The 24,062-nt window shown below is 43.7% G+C and overlaps 1 pseudogene; it reads right to left on the minus strand.

Moving 5' to 3' along the window:
* The window catches only part of LOC125506652, a 66,456-nt pseudogene extending 42,885 nt beyond the window's left edge, over positions 1-23,571 (minus strand).
* Positions 23,572-24,062: the final 491 nt, after the last annotated feature.

The raw sequence follows: 24,062 nt of genomic DNA on the forward strand, positions 1-24,062 counted from the left end.
AGTTGGCTAGTGCGGCCGAAACACACACTCGTTCCCTCCTCGCGCAACCCTAACTGTTATCTACTGTTCCTCTCACTGTGCCGCCTCCGGCGATCCCATCCCGGCCACCATGTGCACGGTTCGTCGGAGAGCAGCTGCCTTCGGAACCCCGTCCTTTGAGATCTTACCCGAGAGAAGGGCAATAAGGTTTTGGGGAGCCTCTCCGCATGACTGCTCCTTATATGTCTCCGTCTCCGTCCTCATGTGCTTCGACTACTTCCATTGCATTGACCCCATGGCCGACGATGAAGCCGCCAAGAAAGAGGCCATGGACGACGCTGAGGATACTACTGCCACCGCGTTGGCCTAGCCAACCAGAGGGTATGACTTGTCAGTCCCCTATTTGCCCGTTCATGTGCTAGCCGTATATATTGTGTTCATAGATGTTTCGGTTCTATGTACTATACATGCTCACATGTTTGGGTATCGGTATGAGTTTCATACTATGATTGTCATATTTATTATCTACTCGTGGAATAGATTAATCAAAAAATGCTAAATTTTCCAGCACGTACCACAAATATTTCGTTCACCTTTGAAATTTTGGAAATTTCGTCCGTTTTCTTCCCTTGTAGCAGTGCTGCGTTTCTGTCGGAAAACATAGAGCAAGAGCTAGGCCACATTTCGGTTTGAGCTAGCTAGCGCAGGCCCCGATCGACCACTATTTGATACGACCTATAGATGTATTTTTTATTTGGGAAATGCTTACCTTCAGCCGGTGGATCGCATGCGAGTGATGTGCCGTCTTCTCTGTGTGACGCGGGTATGCGTGTCCCTTGTGTCTCTCTTCTGTAACATTATGTGTGTTGCAAAAATTTCTTCCGCAACAACAGTCATGTTGCAAAAGATAAAGATGAAAAAAACTCAAATATTCTCTGCAACATTGTTTGTGTTGCAAATTTTTCCCGCAACAGCACCCATGTTGCAAAAAATAATGAAGGAAAAAAATCTACAACATCATCTATGTTGCAAATGATTTCTGCAACATACTCCCTCTGTTCCTAAATATTTGTCTTTCTAGATATTTCAACAAGTGACTATATACGGAGCAAAATGAATGAATCTATACTCTAAAATATGTCTACATACATCCGTATGTGGTAGTCTGTTTGAAATGTCTAGAAAGACAAATATTTAGGAACGGAGGAAGTAGTATTTATGGTAAAGTATTTCTGCAACACTATCATTGTTGCGATGACGAGAACAACGTCTGGATAGCTATACATCTGACGGTTGCCGACGCGTAGCTTTGCCCCCGCCTCCGATACGGCCGGGCCGCCGGGCAGTCCGACTCGTCCAGCCACCCACCCACCGGGCTCCGAGTCGCGACAGGCCACACCGTTAGCCTGTTATATATAGTAGTATAATATAAGTACGTAGCTAGGATCGACCAGACTAAACTACTTTCAAACACGAAAGGCGAAGAGCCTCCTACTCGATCGATAGAACCGCCTGCAAATTCCCATAAGAACCAGCGTATTATCGACCGACCATGAGCCGTTTGTGGTGCGCGCTCTCCCAGATGCTCCGCCGCTGCAGAGCTCCGGCCGCCCCGCAGCGCCTGCTTCACTGGTGTTCTTCTGCCTCCCGCGTCACGCCTGCTCTACTCCGTCGCCCAGCGTCGACTATGGCGCGGCAGTTTGGTCGGCAATACCGTTGGTACGACGACCCTCGGAAGGTCGCCGCGGCGATGGCGATCGGCTTGAGCGCCGCGATGATGGCCACATGCGACCGCGAGGTCGTGCCCTGCACCAACCGCTCCCACCTGGTCGTCCTATCTCCCAAGGAGGAGCGCGACCTCGGCGAGTCCCTTTTCGCCGAGGAGATGGCCAAGCACAGGCATAAGACAGTGGACCCATGCCATCCGGACAGCGTCCGCGTCCGTCGCATCGCCGAGAGAATCATCCACGCCGCCAACCGTGGCCTGGGCGTCTACAACAGCCGCGACGCCCCCATGCTCCGCGTCACTCAGAAAGGAAACAAGCCGTGGGCACCGCAGCCACACACGAGGCACCTCCATGGCCTCAACGGCAGCTGGGAGCTGGTCCTTGCGACACATGGTAACGCCACTGCAGGGTCCGCGCCCGGTGGCAAGATTATAGTCTTCACCGGACTGCTCGATTGGTATAAGACCGACGGTGAGATCGCCTTCGCTCTTGCACATGAGGTACGTACCCTAGGGTTTAAGGCTATGTACTAATACGTAGTGCAATGCTGGGTTAGGGTGTTCCTACTTCCTAGCAAGTGGATTCAATCTAACGACGTAGCGTTGTTGTCGCTCATTTTTGCTTAGGTTGGGCACCTCATTGCAAGGCACCAGGCGGATATCATGAGCAGGCTGTGGTTACCGGCAATCCTACGTCGGAGGTTCTTACATCGGTATGTATAATAGCCGCTTCACTTTTTTTTTTCTTCTAGATAGATGTCACATTAATTGTTCGTATTGATGATTTAATACATAATGATATGTTTGTAAAATGACTGATCTGTGGCCAATCCTTGTTTTCATGTGAAATACTCTCTCTGTTTTTATTTACTTTGTATATTACTTTTGTCTTGGGTCAAATTTTTAATCATTGACCAAGTATATGACATGTGTGTTACACAAAGCATACAGTTAGATTCGTATTTGATAAGAGTTTCTAGTGATATAATTTTTATATCGTATATTTCATGTATTTTTAATCTTGTCAATGGTCAAACGCAACCTTGAAAACCGTATTAGACCCTATATATGTGGATAGATGGAGTATCATTTTATTTTGAAAATTGGTCATCCTGATTACGGAGTAATTAAGCCGACCCTCACCACATCGAACTTCGTGAGTTCAGCCTTAACTAGTATGCTAACGATCAGCCCCCCCATGGGAACTCTTTTGCAGAGTGAAATTTCTTACTTTGTTTAATATCAAGCACATGTAAGTATCTCATGTTAATTAGAATCTCTTCATGATTGTCTCTTATGTATGTAGTAAGGAGATAGAGGCAGATCACATTGGAACCTTACTACTTGGTGCTGCTGGTTTCCATCCACTCAATGCCCTTGCATTCATTGGGAAGGCAACCGAGATCGTAGGAGATTATACTCTACGGAGAGAGATCCTGGAAGCTGATCATCCTCACCCCAAGAGAAGATTGTGGCATTTATCAAACGCCAATACAATGGAGGAAGCGCTGGAACTGTACAGAGAAGCTACTGCCATGGATAAAGTAACTAAAAAATATTTTGTCAACCCTACCATGTAAAGTTATACCGTTTAGGGTGAATTCCACAAAAAGTTTCGCAAATGGTATTTTACATTTTAAAAAGGGAAATTTACGGTGCATTATATATAGTACACAAATGGGCGTGTCTTATCTGGGTGATCCAACGGTTGAAGCGTTGGGTCATCTTAAAGCCCAAGAGCATAATTGTCCTATAAAAAAATCCGGCCCAACTGCAATTATACCATATCTATTTGTGTGTCTCTATATGAGTTTGGGTTAGCGGTCCCTGGTCTCCATACGCCGGGTTGACCTCACTCCCCGTCACACTCCATCCTCCCCCTCTCACACCGCATAATCCACCTCCCAGGCACGTCCCCTCGGGTTCTGCGGCGCCAGATTCACATACTCCACATAGGCAGCTGAATTCTTGCATTGCATGAATTTTCTTAGAATTCTTCCAACTCTTTCCATACCGGACGCCAAAGCCCATCTCTCAGTTGTATTAATTGTAGAAGTTATATCCCTCGGTGATAGTATTTAAGCATGTTCTGATAGATTGGCACATAATAGTTTCTGTTGTCCGTGTTGAATAGGCGTGTAATGATTTTTGGAGAGCACAAAACCGAGAATTCTCTGCTGGCTGAACATGTGGAACGGAATTGTCATGTGACCTGGTAAAGAATTTCAAAATTAGAAATATAGAGGCCAAGATTTATAAAGTCGTGACAGCAAAATTGTAGGAAGGTAGAGGATTTACATATGAGTTGCCAGTGCACGTTTGCTCGAATTGGCATCATTTTTTCATCTATTGGCATAGAAGATGACAAGCGTTAATTGCCTATAGTGGAATCATCTGAAGCATGAGTATGCACTGATTGAGGTGACTATGGTGAAGGCATAGAGTGAAACTGAGGAATGCCAAGGGAGGAACATCGGACAGAACATCAAGTGAATCAAATGAGACGTCGGTAGAATGAAGACTGATGTGCCATCTGAAATAATGTTAACAGAGGGCGTAAATAACAGTAAGAACCGTCATAGAAACAGGGTACGAAAGAAAGATACATATGACACAAATCACACGAAAGTATGTACCCTTCGAATTCTTATGAAAATCTGTTGTAGTCAGCAGTATCACTAGGATCTGGTTCCCCCTCATGTTCATCATCTATCGGCTGTGAGCAGATATGAGTATAATTTACATTCTCTTGACAACTGAAAAAAGTAAGCAAAAATAAGTGAGAAAGAAAACTAAAATTTTAGAACAATCCAATTGGTGATCAACATCTGTAGAAATGACTGGAATAGAAGTTTGTACTGAGAAAAACGTTGAGACAATCTATTATATTCGTTACTGACTGGGAGAGGTATATCAGATGAAGTTGGACTGGGAGGCATACTCATATTAGAGAGCGAAGACATTTGGTCTAAACTAGGAATCAGTATCACAATCAGCACTAAGTTTAGAACACATAAAATTTTCAAAGCTACAGTACATGATGACATTAAGAACTAGTTAAGTAACATGAACGAAACTTAAACGCAACAAGTTTCAGATAACGTAACTTGAGGATGCAGAAAGAAACTATTTTTGCTTACCTAGTATGTTGATGTTGTATTCAGAATAAACTCACATATCCATTGGCACTGAATCGAGAGAAGGTACAGATTCAGATTCCTAAATCTTATTAGTGCAGGGCATTCCTATCGGCACGATCTGGTGTTCCCCACCCCAGCTTTTCCCTACAAAATCATATTCAAACAAGCACCATGGGTCAAGTTTGATGAATCCCAAAAGCAAACAGATTAATACATTTTAGTCCAGTAAGGGTACAGTTGCGTACTGCACAAACAATTTCTTGCATGCATTTTGTCCTCTCCACATTCATTCTGCTCTTCCGTATCTTATTCAGAACCCCTCCTCCCAGCAGTAGAGATTGTAAAAATCCTTTCCCTAAAAGATATTTCGAAACCAATATGGTAGGAAATACAGAAATATAACTGTTGATAACAAATCCGGAAATGCAAATGCATGGTACACGCTGCTAGTTACATATTAAAAAGTTCTAAAAAGAGTATATTTTGGAAATTGTTATCATAACTACCTAGTGTTATTTATCTTAATATATAAATACTCCACTGTAAGTATTTACATATGATGCAAGTCAAAGGTAAAAAAAAGTTTAACCCACATGTTTTCAGGCCTCACCAAGTGTATCGAAGCTTGTACCAAGTGCAAGGACGATTACAATGTCACGCGGTTTCTCAACGACATACATCATTAGCTGGGAATGGTCCCGCCTGCTTCGACCGGTTGATCCCCCCCTGAGAGCGCTTGAACGCTCTGGCTGGTGGTAAATCCATCTATACGTTGTGGAGCAAGTGCCAGTGTACTTACACAAGTCCATAATAAAGTGTAACAGGTTTTTTTCCAAAAACCAAGAGCAGGCGAGGAGGTCGGGGGGTGCCACTCGTTTTTGGTCCCCGGTATATCCCGATCGTAGGTAGCGCCTCTGGATGGCCGGCTCACGGGCCTCTCGCGTGTTTCGGTCGCTGATCTTCCGGCATGATGACTACGATTCACGCCATCCGGATATTACGCGCGTCCTTCCTCCATTTCGTGACAGCGCACGTGTAATCCCGCCCGCGCGCCCGCGCGCCCTCCCGCAAAAAAAAGAAGCCGCCCGCGCGTGGGGCAGCACGTGTCACGGGTAGTTGCCAAAACTGTCCCATCATATAAATGTGGACGGCAACCACCTCCGGCCGCATCGCCCACCATTTCCCCCCGCCGCATCATCTCCCTCTCTCCACTCCCCACTCCCTCTCCTCTCCAACCTCCTCGTCTCCCTCACCACATCCTCTCCATCGCAATGGCGGACGCAGGAGGCGAGCACCCCGATTGGGGCGCAGATCTGGTGGAGCAGGCGCGGCAGATCGCTGCGGGCACCTTTGTGAGGGGGCGTGCCGGCGTCCAGCGCGGTGCTCCCTCCGCTGGAGATCTGGAGAAGGCGGGGGCGGGCCGCAGCGGCGCGGTCCAGCCAGATGCGCCCGCTCTGGCCAACTCCGGCGAGGTGCAGAAGGTGGAGGCGGGCTCTGGCGAGGCACAGAAGGTGGAGAAGGTGGAGGCCGGCTCCGGCGAGGAGGAAGCGGAGCAGAAGGTATCTGCGGCTAACTTTTAGTTGGTAGTTTTTAGATTGTAGGGTTTGTGGCCAGAACTTTGCTTGGTTAGATTTGTTGGAGGTAGGGTTTTCTCTGCATTAGGGTTTTCCTGTATTTGATTCGTGCAAGAATGGTGGACCACATATGATTATTAGATTAGGGTTTTTTCAGATGCTTATTAAATTAGTAGTGGAATTTTTGCAATTCTTTAGGTGTTTGGAGTCAAATATATACTTCTGTATTGGTTTGGGTTGGTGCCTGCTTTAGTTCTTTGGCTTGATGATTAATTAAATGGATGCTTAGTTCTAGGGATTATGGCTGTCATAGTTGCAATTCTTAGATGCTTGATTGATGCATGTTGTCATAGTTGCAGTTATTTGATGCTTGATTGATGCTTGTCAGGCAGAGGCTATGAGATGGGTTGTGCATGGCCTTGTGTTTTTGGAAATTGTCTACGTGAGGTGATTAGATGGTGCATTAGTTTGGTTGTAAATATAGTGAAGGATGTGCTCATGTACTGGGTGTTGTCATGTTAATCAAAAAGAGCTTCTCAAGGGCTGGATTTTTTTGTGCTAGATTGGGGCTTCTGAAGGAGAGGGGAAGCATGGTCGAGGGGAAGGGGCAGTCTATGCTTATTTACTTTGGGTTAGTAGAGGAATTTTGTCGTTGCTTCAGAGATGTTGACAGCATTGAACATCCTCTGCAATGCCGTTGCTTCAGAGATAAAAGCATCTTGGGGTTTTTTCAGATGCTTATTAGATTAGTAGTTGAATTTTTGCTTGTTAGAATTTAATTAGTATGAGGATGAATACCTTATTTAAGGGGGAATTTAATGTCAGATAGACGTCATATGATTATTAGATCTGTAGTTCAATGCTGCTGACATTTATGATTATTTGATTTGATCTATGGTTCAATGATACTGGATGGAAACATATTTGATTTGGAATGCAATAATTAAGATGTGCCAATGAATTGATTTAGATGATACAAGATCCATCTATATTATAATTTGTTGTTGTTTAGGTAAGTAATGAAATTTTAGATGTTTGTTGGAGATGTATGCATTTATAGTTGAAGTTGTACCTAATTAACTACTGCATTATGTTAATATGTGTAGGAGCTTTGCTGCATTGTCCCAAAAATAGTAATTTGTGCATATTAAAATTTGTAGTTGGCTTCTGTAATTAGTATATACTATATGTAAAGTGTGTAGTAAACATTCCAACGCAGGATCCTAGCAACAAAATATACTATATGTTTCCATTAAGTAGTGTGTGTGTGGGGGGGGGTAATTCCCTCAAAAGTAAAGTGTTGGGTTTATCCAGGGAATGTCAAGAATCCAGCTTGCATTTTCATTAGCATTTATGAAGGACATCATTTGTCTGTTGATTGATTGCTTAGATTCTGTATTTATAAGGAAAGCATTTGGTCACTTGCAACATACCAATGTGGTTCACATTCACAATTTTGTTTGTAATGACATTCTGTGAACTGCAATTCAATTCATTCTAATTGATGTGCTTGTTTGACAATATAGCAGGAGGAGGAGGATCTTGTGGGAAACAAGAGGAAGTGGGACAAGACTGGGTTCTACCCATATGAGTCTGATGAAGATGAGCCGTACGAGGTAAGGCCTAGTTCAAATGTTATTTCTGCATTGAGTTAGTATTATGTGTTTATAGTTTTTGAATGCATAATGTATTAATGTCAGTCGTTAATTTGTGCAGTATGAATCTGGAGATGATGAGGTCGAGGGGAACTTCGAGTCCTTTGAAGAGAAGGAGGTGCTGAAGATCAGGGCCCAAGGACCTGCCAAGTACTACAACTGGAGGAATGGAAAGTACCGGTGCCCCTACTGCAGCAAGCCCAAGACCAGGTCTGGGTTATTGGAGCATCTGATGGAACATTGCCGGGCTACATCGATCTCCAGTCATGACTACAGGATCATTGGTCAGCATAAGGCGCTCCTGAAGGTCCTGAGAAACCCTGACCTGTAGTCGTACATCATGCTGATCATCGGAAGCTGGAAGTCGTACTCATCATCAGTATATTTGATGATGTTTTACTTTTGGGAAAGCTGCATCTGGGTCTGAACTGTGAGAAAACTTGATATATTAATGTAATGTAATGTAATGTATTGTGTGGTTGAACTGGATCTGTTGTGAACCGCCTGCTACCTATTAGAATGCAATCTATATATGTGTGGCCTTATCTTTAATGGTGGTGAATGCTTCCTTCATGTTTAGTTGTTTTTTCGATGGTGTGAAAAAAATAAATGGCGCTTCAGTGTTGCTTGAGACATGCTGCAACACTTGTCTATGTTGTGGGCAAGTGCAACATGCTGTGCCCATGTGCCAATTATACCAAATATTGAATGCCGCAATGTTCCAAAATGGCTGTCATGAATTAGTACATGGGGTTTAGTAAAGTTACTGATAATTGTTCATCCTCACACATTCCACCAACTCATAATTTGAATAAGCAAAAAGATCAAATGTTCCATCATTTGAACCTATGTTGCAATTACAGAGCAAATATTCCATCATCAAAGTGTGAAGGAATTAAATATAAATTTAGAAGAAAAGAAAATATACATATTCAAAACGATGTGTTTGATAAAAATACCTTTTGAATTTTTTGTATGTTATTATTTGAGGGGTGATGTAATTTTTATGTTATTTTTGGAGTGCTCAGGTAATTTTTATGTAAAGTGAAGGAAAAGGAAAAAAATAAACAAAAGGAAAAGCATGGGCCATCCTAGCCATCTTGTAAACCTAGTTCAATAAATAAAAAATCCAAAAAAATAAGAGGGCATTAAAAAGGTAAATAAATTTAAGAGGGCATTATAAATTCAAATAATTTCAAAAATATAGAAAGAATTTTTTACAATGCCCCCCTTAGGTATAGACCGATGTTTTGACCAGTCAGTCTAGAGGGCATTATAAATTAATAAAAAATTCAAAAAAATATAAAACTTTTGGAACCCACCTTTGTTTGTGCAATAGATCATGTGTACCAAAGTTGAGGTCATTTGGAGGTGGTCGAAAAAATGACCGCATTCCGGAGGGGCCATTTGGTCTTTTAACTTAAGTCAGTTTTTGAAAAAATGTGATCTTTCCCACCACCTCCAAATCACACAAACTTTCTTGAACATGGTGACCCACATGCGCCAATCATGGGTATGAAAGAAAATTTGGAAAAAGAATTATTTACAATGCCCCCCTAAGGTATAGACCGATGTTTTGACCGGTCAGTCTAGAGGGCATTATAAATTAATAAAAAATTCAAAAAATATAAAACCTTTGGAACCCACCTTTGTTTGTGCAATAGATCATGTGTGCCAAAGTTGAGGTCATTTGGAGGTGGTCGAAAAAATGACCGCATTCCGGAGGGGCCATTTGGTCTAACTTAGGCCAGTTTTTGAAAAAATGTGATTTTTCCCACCACCTCCAAATCACACAAACTTTCTTGAACATGGTGACCCACATGTGCCAATCATGGCTATGAAAGAAAATTTGGAAAAAGAATTATTTACAATGCCCCCCTGAGGTATAGACCGATGTTTTGACCGGTCAGTCTAGAGGGCATTATAAATTAATAAAAAATTCAAAAAAATATAAAACCTTTGGAACCCACCTTTGTTTGTGCAATAGATCATGTGTGCCAAAGTTGAGGTCATTTGGAGGTGGTCGAAAAAATGACCGCATTCCGGAGGGGCCATTTGGTCAACTTAAGCCAGTTTTTGAAAAAATGTGATTTTTCCCACCACCTCCAAATCACACAAACTTTCTTGAACATGGTGACCCACATGTGCCAATCATGGCTATGAAAGAAAATTTGGAAAAAGAATTATTTACAATGCCCCCCTGAGGTATAGACCGATGTTTTGACCGGTCAGTCTAGAGGGCATTATAAATTAATAAAAATTCAAAAAATATAAAACCTTTGGAACCCACCTTTGTTTGTGCAATAGATCATGTGTGCCAATGTTTAGCTCATTTGGAGGTGGTCGAAAAAATGACCGCATTCTGGAGGGGCCATTTGTTCTAACTTAAGCCAGTTTTTGAAAAAATGACTTGATGGTCAAAACATTAACTTGTCATACATGCAAAAAAAATATGTGTATGGAACGCAAGTGAGCATGTGTATAATTTAGTGTGTGATTTCAAGATCAAATCAATACACAATGGCAATATGCCAAAAAAATTGCCCACCTACCAGAGCAGGAGAATTCATACTCCACAGCCTGCATACGACTAGGAACCCTGCGGTGCATGGGCCAGGATGCAGGCCCGTGGTGCAGATTATCTCTGCTGCTAGTAGGGCCCATGGGGCAGAAGGGACGAGAGTTAGGCAATGTACTGCCTGCAATTGATAGGAGCTTGAGAGGGGAGTCGCAGCTGGGTATATAAACCGGTGCAGCGCTCCCTCGCTTGGCGAGGTGGGACTAAACTCCCACCACCCAACGGCTGTGCGCTGCGATGTGCCCTGCGCGGCTCCGCCTTGGGCCCAATTCGGGCGGGCTGGCCCAGGGCAGCCTTACTCCGCTCGTTGATACGTTTTAAATTTTCTTTGTTTCTTTTCTTGTTTATATTTGTAATATTTAAAATCAAGTCTCTTTTTTTCTATATTATTTCTAACAGTGTTTACTAAAATTTAAAAAATATGCCAAATTCTGTTGTGTTTTATTTCATTTGTTCGTTCTATTTTGTATATTGATAATATTTACGAAATATAAACTAAAATGGTGTGTTTTATTTTAATTGTTAATTCTAATATTTCTTATCTTTATTATTTTTGAAATATTTTTAATTTGTAAGATAAAATGTTCTGTTTTATTTCACTTCTTCATTCTAATATTTGTTCTCTTCTTTATATTCGAAATATTTCCAAAATGTAATTGATAATATGTTAAGTTCTATTGCACTTCTTCATTATTTCAATTCTTCATTCCAAATTATAAATTTTATTTTCTGTTTGAAACTTCAAATATTATTAAATCAAATGTAGTTGGGACAGTCGCATGCATACCTCCACATGCACCATGTACTAGGAGCAGATTTATCTTCTCGGTCTCACCAATTCAGACCAAACTGTATGCAAACCCTAGGATGACCATGGCAAGCATGCATGACGAGTATCGTTCATTTCCAAAACTGGATGCATTTTCTAGGGTTTTTCCGTTGACAAAACCCTACAACACTGCCCCCACATGACACAACGTGTGTTTTGTGTCCGAACTCGTGCACACCTTGCCTTGGGGGGGAGGGGGCACATTGGCCATCCTCACATGCTCCCAAAAGTTGGGGTCATCTCATGCATGCCCCCACATGCACTATCCACAAGCAGGACCATTCGGGTCTGCCGGAGATCAGGTCTGAAATTGGTTTTCCTTGACGGTCCCACCAAATGGTCCCAAACTTCATGCATACCCTACGATGACCATGTCATGCATGCGTGACAAGTATCGTTCATTTGCGACACTCGACGCATTTTCTAGGGTTTTCCGGCGACAAAACCCTACAACACTACCCCCACGTGACGCAACGTGCGTTTTGTGTCCAAATTCGTGCACACCTTGCCTGGGGGACCACATTGGCCAAGCCCACAAGCTCCCAAAAGTTGGGGTCATCTCATGCATGCCTCCACATGCACCATGTACAAGCAGGACCATTCAGGTCTGCCGGAGGTCAGGTCTGAAATTGGTTTTCCTTGATGGTCCCACCAAATGATCCCAAACTACATGCATACCCTACGATGACCATGGCATGCATGCATGACAAGTTTCGTTCATTTGCGACACTCGATGCATTTTCTAGGGTTTTCCGGCGACAAAACCCTACAACACTACCCCCCACGTGACCCAACGTGCGTTTTGTGTCCGAATTCGTGCACACCTTGCCTGGGGGACCACATTGGCCAAGCCCACAAGCTCCCAAAAGTTGGGGTCATCTCATGCATGCTTCCACATGCACCATGTTCAAGCAGGACCATTCAGGTCTGCCGGAGGTCAGGTCTGAAATTGGTTTTCCTTGATGGTCCCACCAAATGATCCCAAACTACATGCATACCCTACAATGACCATGGCTTGCATGCATGACAAGTATCGTTCATTTGCGACACTCGATGCAATTTCTAGGGTTTTCTTGCTAGAAAACCCTACAACACTGCCACCACGTGACGCAACGTGCGTTTTGTGTCCGAATTCGTGCACACCTTGCCTGGGGGACCACATTGGCCAAGCCCAGATGCTCCAAAAAGTTGGAGTCATCTCATGCATGCTTCCACATGCACCATGTACAAGCAGGACCATTCGTGTCTGCTGGAGGGCAGGTCTGAAAGTGGTTTATGCATAACCTACGATCTCATGAAATGATCTCAAACACTCGATGCATGTATAATATTGTAGAAATGATAGAGATACTATAAATATTGTTGAACATATACAAGTATACAATAACTAATACGTGTCACAAATAGTTTTTTTTACGGATGAACCAATGATATTTATTTTGAGGGAAGAAACAATGCAGGTAGGTGGGCCGGCCCAGACCGCAAATAAGTGTCGGATCCATATTGTGGAGCCCACAACGCTGCGCTTTCCATGCACGTCGATCACACACACGTCGATCACGGGAGTAGTTGTCGTTCTGTTACACAATTCTAGGATCGTGCTAATCCATATGTTCCTAATCCCTACGATTGAGGACCACGTTCAACCTCGCTTCAACGGAGGAAAATATAGATCGCGAGATTGGCCACAGGGAAGTTACGACGACCTAGGCGTCGACCTCGTATATAATCTACTCCTCCTCGCACATGTCGTCGACTAGATCGACTCCTGCCGGCGAGGCGTCGACGGCTCCGTCCGCCGCATCCCACACGCCACAAAAACCCCGAGAAGATCAAGGTCGTCCGCACGTGCAGGCCGACCTCGACGAACTACGTCGAGAACGCATCGCCGACTTCTTTCATCTTCGTCGACCGATCAAGTAAATTGTCCTCCTTCCCTCGCGCTTTCATAGCAAGCTACTTCCTCCGTCTCGTTGCTTTGATGGACTTAGGTTTACCACATATTTTCAACTAGTATGAACTGGACTAGATGCGTTCTGACCAGATGGCGTAGATGAAAACATTCTTTGGTTCTTTCGTAGCATGGTAGAATAAGATGTTGTTTCTCGAGAAGCATGATGCAATACATTTTTTGTCACAAGATCCAAATATATTTTTGTCACATGATCCAATTATATTGTTGTGCACATAGAACATTAAAGAGTTAGTAACATTAGATGTTGATGAACCTCAAATAGGTACCATTGTTATAGACTCTAGTTTATTTCCAGGTGAACAATTTGTCACCCTGTTAGTAAGACAACCAGACGAATAAGTAACAGTTTACCATATTAAATTTATTGATTATATAATTTAAATGATACTCAAAGAACTTGATCAGATGCAAGTAAATTCAATTACCAATTGTAGTTATTCTTTTATTGCCTCATGTCAGCACACACTTGGCTGCATGTTGCAGTATACATGGTGATAGTATTGTATTTCCATTAGTGTTATTTTTGCATTAGTGTTAGCTACTGCCAGAAAGTTTTATATTTTTGCATGCCTATTGTTATTTTTGCTTTAGTGTTAGCTAATGTCACGAAGTTATATATTTTCTTTCAACAGGATGGACGAGTTGAATGAAGAAATAGTATGCGCAGTTGAGAAATGGTGCAAGCTTGTTGCAGATCTATCGAGCGGTCAACGCGCTAGACTGGCTGATACGTCGTTGCGCAGCATGCTGCAAATACCATCTATTAAGATGCGTACCCTGCTGATTAGGTATATGATTGAGAATTTTCAGGCCAGCACGGGCAGATTCATTATACAAGAGCAGGTTGGGGAGGTGACTCTCGGTGTGTTCGACGTCGAGTGCATCTTTAACCTCGAGAACCAAGGACTGTCCGCTTCGGACATTCTGACTGAAGAAGGTGAGGACATGAAGGAGCGGGTGCCGCCACAATTTCTCAGTAAGACGTCAGAAAACATAGTGATAGATAATCTCATTGAGGACATAATTAAAATTAAAGCCACCGACAACGATTTCCTTCGCAAAGTAGTGTTGGTCCTGTTAGGAACAATTATTTCTCCCATGTCGAGCAAGATTGTGCCAAAGCAGTACTACGCTTTGGTCTACGATGTGAAACGTATTTCAAAGATTAACTGGAATGCCTTCACCATGCGTGTTCTCCTGATTGCCTTCGCATAGTGAAGAAAGGCAAACACCTCCTCCAATGGCCGAAAGGCAATTTGGCTCTCTTGCAGGTACACATATCAGACATGTTGCACAATGTCAATTATCATATCATTGCAAATTTTATGTGATGTATTTTACTAACTCTAAATCCTTATATTTTTTGTAGTACTTGTACTGGGAGAAGGTGCAACTGGTCAAAGGCGAATGCGCCTATAATCCCAACTTGTCCATACAACCTCTTATGAGGAACTGGACAGAAGGCACAGCCACTAGGAGAGATAGGTTTGACTATGATAATGGGCGTGGCCTTGGTAACGTAAGGGTAAGTCATTGTGTTTCGTCTTTATTAAATGTTTTGTAACTTAATACTACTTATTTTTTATTCATCACATGTACTTCAATATAGCATGCAGATCGAAAATAATATCACCCAGGAGTATAGGGCTCAGGAGCCCAACATCCCAAATAATGCGCCTACCATGAAGCCAAAAACCAAGCCTGCAACTGGAAACGCAAAGAAGTCGACGTTAGCCGCATTGTCGGAAGATTTGATGGAGCTTCTAATGAAGCGGTGCATGGACTTCATACACACCGAGATGAGGCAAATCCCTGATCAAGTAGCTGAGGTATCACACCCAAACTTTATACTTTATAGTATGTTTCCTGTTTTAAACCATCCTACCATTACTAAGTTTATATTTCTATTGCAGAGGTTGTTGGAGAAGTTGAACAAAGAAGGTGTCATGTACAAGCCGGCTGCTGCCGTGCCATCCGCGGAGAATGATCCGGACGAAGTGGATTCGTTCGAGAATGGTCCATATGAAAAGAAGGAATTCGTGTACAAGGAAGACATGGACAGTGATGGAGAGCCGACCATTGACATGACGTAGCCTGAAGTGCTTCCCGACCATAAAACCGTACCTGAGGTACTATGCATTTATCTTTCTGTCTATAATTTTCTCGTTTAATTTTTTTCGTCCAGAAATGTTCACACGATTTAGTTTGTGAAACAGAAAACCCCATCGAAGCTGAAAGGACACAAGGAAGCTTCACCTATTAAGCGTAATGATGTATGTGGGGGTACACCGGAAAACCCTTGGGTGGTTGGTACTTCTACTCAAGAACCTTCATCGGACATAGACATTTGTCCATCTTCTGTCGGCAAGTTCATGGCTAAGGCGAATGGAAAAAAAAGGTGGAACAATCGATAAGGATGAGGAGGTTATGTCCGGTAAGCGGAAGCGGACCGTTCCCAAGAAATTTGATTCCCCCTACGCACTTGACAAGCCTGGCAGGCGTACTAGCCGTGGTCAGAGAACCTCTGGTACTAGTACTGCTACTAGAGGTCTCGTAACTAACATTCTTAATTTTTTTATTTACTACCAATGCATATGATCACCATTGTTGACGTTCATATTATTTCATGCAGCTCTATTTTCAAACAATAATGTGCTGGAGGATGTGGCAGATGTGTTGACGCCGGAAATAATTGATGCAGCTGTTTCATTTGTGAAGTTAGCTGCTAGCACTGAGAAGAACAAGAACAAAAAAATTTACTACAGTGAAGGCCGTGGCATAACTCTGACTTCCGAAAGGATTCTACCGGTACTATCTCATAGATGGCTGTCAGACGATGTAAGTACTACTTGCATGTCCTCTTTATAAGATGCTCAAAAATCTATGTCTCAACTCTCAACATGTAATGCGCTGATATCCTATGCAGGTTATTGATGCTTATATGGGACATCTGGAGCTGCGTGTTGGTCATGATCGTTACCTCTGTCCAGCGTGGAGGTCCAAATTCCTTGTAGATCGTGCTATCGCACATGATGATCCATTGCCATCGAGCTGCAACATGGATAGTGCTCTGACCAAAGATGGGGCAGTTAATAGAGTCACGAAAGAGTATACTGTGCATGATAAGGTACGTAATGTTTGTGATTCTTCACTACATGATAGTTCATCAAGTATTTCTTTTGATCCGTAATGGTTTTTTGCACTGTAGACGTATATCGCGTTGAATATCGACAATAGCCACTGGATGACCGTGGTCATGCACATGATCAAGAAAGAATTCCAAGCTCTCGATTCGCTCTATCCTCAGGACCTGGCTGAGAGGACTGTTAAAGCACTGGTAATGTAACCAACATTTGTACCATTGCTCTTACATATTGTTTATGATTGATCTTTAACACTATCCTCTCTATAGCGAATGGATATAGCACACGATATGCGTCAGGCAAATCTTATTACACCAGGGAAATATCCGGACGTAAGTAAGTGGCCTATCAAGGAGTATGACATACCCCAGCAAGAGGATGGGTGAGTTAATAGGACACTATGCACAATCAAACAACAACACACATGTTTGTATTGCCCACCGCTAATGTTTGCATATGTACCAGGAACTCTTGTGGCCTTTTTGTCACAGAATGTCTAGAACATTGGGACGGGGACAAAATCACCCGCAAATTTACACAGGTATGCTGTTATTTTCGTTTGTAGACTAGCTACTATGGTGGTGTAGCAACTTCGGTTCATGCAACCTTTATGTCATTTTTTGCAGGCCACCGTTAACGCAAGGAGAGGACGTTCCGTCGCAGAGTTGATTATGTCACCTTCAAACTCGATGGAGTGTGTGAAGAACAAAATTTGCGAAATCGCAAGCAAAACGCGCCTGAAGAATTCATGCGGCATGCAAGATTGAAGTTTTAGTGGTTTGGATTTAGTCTGGTCGAAGGTTTCGAAGGCATGATTATCTTAGGGGTTCTATCATTTTTATGTAATAAACAGGGCACATGCATGTGTATTGTGTCTGTCAGACAATTCGCTCGTACAAGACAATTCGGTCATAAAATTCGCTCGGAGAAGACAATTTGGTCGTACCAATAAAGTTTTGGCTTCACTTATCAATTGTTCTTGCTTAATATTTTTCTCCTTCTCCAATTTTTCATAATTGTATTTTTCACGGCTTCACTTATCAAGTGTTCTTGATTAATATTTTTCTCCTTCTCCAATTTTTTATAATAGTCTATTTTTCTCTTCAACTGCTCTCGTAAGTTTCATATTAAAATTTTCACAATCTTAACTTTTTTTAAAACTCTACCAAGCTTAGCATTCTGCCTTAGCTATGTGCATGTCATCATCTTGCATAATCTCTTAGTAATTCCCCCTCATCACATTATTATGAAAAGTAGTCATGGTAGATAAGTAAATATATCGAGCCATAATGTAATATTACACTCATCAAAGTCATGTCAGCTCGTTGGCTCTATCACGTGTTATCAGGCATCATGTTTTTCTAGTTTGTTTTACAAACCCGTCGTTTTTTAATTATATGTATAATTAACTTTTTCTGTCCTCATCATAATGCCAGGCACGGCCCATCTAACCACGTGAGGGGCCCCACAGGCGGGCTATCTTCCCGGCAGCGCTACACCAGCCCATTTTGCCAGGTTCACATCGATCTTTCCCCTTTTCTCGTTTCGCTTTCCAAATCCCTAGCCCTCCCTCTCTATTTGCGCATCCAAATCTCGACGGCGAAAGCATGACAGCGAGCTGGGCGTCGGGCGGCGGCGGCGGCGAGAAGAGCTGTGGCGACCGCAAGTTAGGTCGAACCCTGGGTCCTGCAAGCAGGTGGGCCGGATTCAGTGGCACAGGAGGCAGCGGCGGCGGATCTAGTGGAACAGGGGACGGGGGTTTCATGGGCGGCGGCGGGCCAGGAGAACCCACGGCTAGGGTTTCTTCAGTGCTACACTTTGGTGGCAAAAAGGTAAGTTCTTTACCGTTGTTCTTTACATCCCAGCATTATCGCCCATAATTCATCACCTGTGGCCATGACAAGCTTCATCTATGTGGTCATCAGGAAACTCCTAGTGGCCGTGTCTGCATAGATGCAGACAATTTTGGCAGCGCACTCGGGGGATGTGTGTTTCAGGTTAGTCTACTGACCATGATCTTCAAACTAGTACTGCTATTGTGGTCAAGCTGCAAAAAAGTTCAGTGTTTAACGCTTGCAGCGACAAGTTCAGTTATAAAATGACTTGAATTGCTCATGATTTATTTAGGATGATATCACTTCTGAGTATGTTGAATGGGTTGATGGGGAGTGGGATAGCAAAGCAAAGTCAGTCATTAAGTATCTTGCCATGAAGAACAAGAAACTGGAGACTAAGATTACAGAATATGAAGCTGAAATTAAAAGGAATGAGAAAGAAAAGAGGGCAATGGTTAAGATGCACAAGGAGATATTGCTCTATAGGGATAGGATTTTAGGATTTGGAGGTCTTCTGTGTCTTGGCCTGCTTGCCATTATGATTGCTGTCATAGTTAGCAAGTAGATTGTTCATGAAGTTATTGACATCATTGTAATTGACATGATGAAATGATGCTAAATTATTTGCTATTCAGTTTATGGGCAAAGTGTAACAGAGATTGCAGCATAAATAACATGGGGCCATCATGATTGGTAGACAGTGCACTTTTGGCATGTTCTATATTTGGCAGACAATGCACTTTTGGCATGTCCTGTATTTGACAGACAATGCACTTTTGGCATGTTCTATATTTGGTATGTGATGCACATGGGCACATCACCTAGCAACACTACTGATTTATGTAGCAGACTAGTTCATTGTCTTGTTGCAACATAGGAGCAACATCTAGCAGCTTCCATGCAACACTGAAGCAAAGCAACAATACCTATTCAATAATCAGAAATTTAACTGAACTTGGCACTTAGGGTGAGCAGTAGATATCCAGTTCTTCAGCCACAAAGAACCCGATCCAACCGTACCGATTGCATTACTTATATGCTTACATATAAAAGCATACCTAACCAACATCAAACCCAAAATAATGTTAATTTATATGCTGAAACATATAACAGCATACCTAACTTAATATAACCAGTAGCTTCCTCCTCCTTCAGCAAATGTGCCCATCTTCACTTCTTCAGAAATTTGAGGCGGCGTGAGCGGCGCACCACACACGGAGAAGCCTTCTTCTTGACCACCGTTCTGTTGGACAGCTGCGCCACCTGATCCTGAGCCACCTCCTCTGCTTCCACCTTCACTATGTTAGGGAGGAGGGGAAGGAGCTCGACGTCGATGGGCATTGTCTTGCCACCCTCGACAGCGACCGGCGTTACCATCTGCACAGCGTCCTCCTCGCCCTCCTCATGCTCATCAGGGATGACCAGTACATCCTCCACGTCATCCTCCACGATGTCAGAGCCGAACGGCAGCACTGGCTTCGACACATGGCGGACCTGGTAGTCCGGGGTGACGGGCGCAGGGACAGCGAGCTCGACGTCGACGCGGCCCGCCCTCGACGCGACGCGTGCTGAATCTGGCTGCAGCGTAATGGTGGTGGAGCGGTACATCCACCACCTTGCGCGCTGAACAGGGGAGTCTCTCAACGTGGCCTCTCGCATTGCCCACACGAGTAGGACAGCCGGCGGGACGCCGCGGCCATAGGGGAAGGCGCACTTCTTCTCCGCGTCGGTGAGGACTTTGACGAGGCCACACGCGTGGTTGACCAACATCTCCGTGCTGGGGAACCAGCCGCACACCTCCGTCAACTGCGCGCGCCACCCCTCGTCATCGTCGGTGAGGTCCAGCATCGCTCTCTGCCAGCCGAGGCTTCTCTCCGTGGAGGCGGTTGCAGCGGTCGCCGGCGAGGGTATTCTCGATCTACTGTAGGTGGGGATAAGAGGGGAGTTCGAACCGGCGCCCGTGGGAGGTGGGTGAGTGTGTGGTGCGGAGGAGAGTGGTACAGTTACTTATTTAATGGCATTTAGGACGTGGGCAGGGGAAACGTACAATAATATTCTTTCTACCTCCCGCCCCGGTCATTACACAGAATTTTTTTGATTTTTGTTTACAGGGAAACATCTTACTTTATTTAAACAAAGACTGGGATCTCGTCTGCTAATACACTAAGCATACAATCAGGGGGCCAAAGCCTCCAAGTATGAGCCGGCCGATTAACACAGTAAATATTTGAAGCTAGTGTTCTACTCTTGTTCCTTCTCCACTTTTCTGCACCTGATAGAAGACAAGCTAAGTTAATGAATGATACAAACTTTAATAATCCACAATGCATACAAACACTTACTTCTCATTTAGTTTGCATTTCTTGCTACGTCTAGTGTGTCCTACCAATTTGCAAGCGCCGCACCGGGTTTTCAACTCATCAAAAGAGAGTGGTCTACCATTTTTCGAGACAGGGCGGCTCTCATCTGCCTTTGTTGCACCTTTGCTTGACACTTTCATAGGATCTTTAACCTCAATCATGTTGCCTTCACCATCGTCCACATATTCAACTGCACACTTACTGATGTCATTTGTTTGCTTCAACAAATTTTCCTCTAGCAGAGCATACCCATGACTCTTAGCTATCACAGCCTTCAAACTCTCCTGTAACTGATCCCACAAAGCAGGGTGTTTGCATGCCGCATGCATAGCTTCAGACGCTAACACACTGACCTGGCTATATTTCATTCTTTCCCCGGCCCCAGTCCAACCAAATCCCAACAGATCGCTTGTGTGCCTCGCGGGCAGTCCCAACCTTTCTTCTTTCGTGAACCGAATAAGAACTAAACACTTTGGTATTTCATATATGTTCAAGTGCTTCAGTACATGGAATATGTGCTTGCAAGGTAGACCCTTTCGAATCATTCTTCTGCAGCTGCACCTTATAGTTTCTGCGGAATTTACTGGTGTATGCTTCACCCAAAAATGGCGCTTCTGGTTATTCTTCCAGGCCACGATGTACTGCTGTGATCCGTCTCCCAGCTTAATTTCTACAATCTCCATGCCGTCAATTTTTCTAAGATCATCCTGCAACATGTAGAAGTTTGCTGGAGTGAAGACGTGAGAAGCAGCTATCTCAAGTTCCCTCAAGCTAGTAACTGGCGCCGGTAAACTCTATGAGGCCGTGCAGTCATCTCGCGCCTCGTTTTCACAGATACGCACAATGGCGTTCTCATAGTGCAAAATCATATCCACCAGGGTCATTTCACCGTCTAGGTGGAGGTGAAGGCATGAGTTCAGGCTTTCACTCCGCTGGTTGCTTTTCATGCCAAGCCAAAACCCCTTTGCTAGATATGCCGCGGCCCACAGTCTTCTCTTCTTATACATCCGCCTCAACCATGTTACAGTTTTTTCCGACTGCCATTTTTTGGAAAATGCGTGCCATCTCTCCTCAAACGTTGCCTTGGACGTGCTGTAGTACAGAAGAGTTCGAAACTCCTTCAAGGACTTGTGACTGAGGTGAATCTTCATATTTTTCTCTATGTGCCACGTACATATATGGTGCCACACGTCTGGCAAGACTTCGTGAATTGCCTTGATCATCGCAGCGTCGGCGTCTGTGATTACACTCTTAGGCATCTTTTGACACATGGACCTCAAAAACGTCTGCAGAAGCCACACGTATGTCTCCTCGGTCTCATCCGAAACTATGGCACAACCAAAAACAGTGGTCTTCCGGTGATTGTTAAGACCAACAAAAGGTATGAATGGCATATCATAGCGGTTCATCTTGTACGTGCTGTCAAATACAAGCACGTCGCCGAAGTCCTCATAGTCATGACGAGACTGGGAGTCGCACCAGAACATCCTATTCAAATGTCCTTCCTTATCTAGCCTGTACTCGAAAAAGAAGCTAGGATCCCTCTGTTTCCTACTGGCCATGATGCCTATGGCTGTGGCAGCATCACCTTTTGAAAGCAGCTTCCTCTTCTCCTTGGCGCAAAGGTTGTATATTTCACGCCTGGTAAAACCAACACCGCCGTACCATACATGCTTGCTGATGAAGCAATCCATCATGTCGTGAATTCTAATCCCTGCAGCTCCCATGGACATTATCTGATGCTTCTGGTACTCTTTGATTTTTCTGTGGGACCAAAGAAAAGGTACCTCGTCCGGTCCTACCAACATATGGCTATGCTTGTCCTCAAAACTTTCAACATACCAAACCCCATGCTTTTGGTCAAGCTTGACGGTCAGGTGCGCTTCGCAAAAGCAGCGTGTCTCGGGTCTAAGCCTACGGCTGTGTCCTTCCTCGGTTAGCAACTTGTTGTCACGTTTCCCTTGTCTTGAACAAACAAACCGCCTATAACGCATATGACGTGACTCTGTTTTGCTATACTTGACCTTATTCTTTCCAATGCTGAAACCATTATCTCTAGCATAGCTGTTGTAGAAATCATACGCAGCATCGTGAGACGTAAAGGTCATTTCCATTATCTGCATGAACATATCCCTCTTATCATCTGCACTGGCAGTATCTTGGACATTCTTTGCACCATCATCTTGTGTCACCTACACAATCAAACCACAGCCATGAAAACAGATTTCTATGGTTTAACATTACTTACTTCCATAGAACATTGATTACACACATACCTCACTCATGATGACCAACGACTCGGACTCCCCAGAACCAGGTGCATCTAATGATTCGTCGTTAAGGCATGTCTCCGCGTCGGATTCACCATAATAGTCGTACGCATTATGACATTCGGAAATGAACTGAATAATACAACACAAATACATAATTACTTATCATATAATATTCCAGAAGAAATTCGATTTGCATGCCAACAAAAATTTTCACTTACGTACCGACTAATGTAATCTTCATTCGAGAGCTCCGAGTTGTTTTCCTCCTCATCATCAAGCTCATTGATCTATAAATTTTCAACACAAAGAATTAATGTTGTCGGATGCCACCAAAAAATTACAACATGACATGCCACTCACATTAAGATCGTCCCATTCGTTCCCATTCTCTGACCGATCTTCACGATCTGAATTTTCTTCATCTGACCAATCTTCTATCCAGTCTTTCATCAGTTCTCCATACTCCATGTCTACCATGATATCAGTTAACTCCTCTTCCGCCATTTCCTACAACCAATAATATGTATCATCACATGTGCAAACATTATCAATGATGAAATATAAAAGACATAGCACACGATCATAGATGTTATGTAAACAACCGCAACCAAGGCCATTCAGATCTGCCAAACTTAGTAAGGAAGATGGCCACGACACCCGTCGTGATCACTTTCAATCGTGAGGAACTGCACGATCTCAAAACCTAGCTAGATCTGTGATTACCTCTGCCGCCGGATACCTAGGTTAGCCGCCACATCAAATAACGATACTGGTGGTGCGCACAGCCGACGGCAACCGACGCTACGTGAACCCAGATCACGAGGAGCAGCACTACCGGAACAAAATCCACGATCGCATGCGCCGCCGGGTAGCTAGGTTAACCACTGCCACTGGCGCGGCGGCAGTTCATTCGATGTTGCCGCGAGCGAGACTAGAGGGGGGACGCGGGATGCGGTACCTGTGCGCGATCGTTGGAGATTCACGACGTTGTCCCG

This window comes from Triticum urartu, chromosome 5, assembly GCF_003073215.2.
Source record: "Triticum urartu cultivar G1812 chromosome 5, Tu2.1, whole genome shotgun sequence".
NCBI lineage: Eukaryota > Viridiplantae > Streptophyta > Magnoliopsida > Poales > Poaceae > Triticum > Triticum urartu.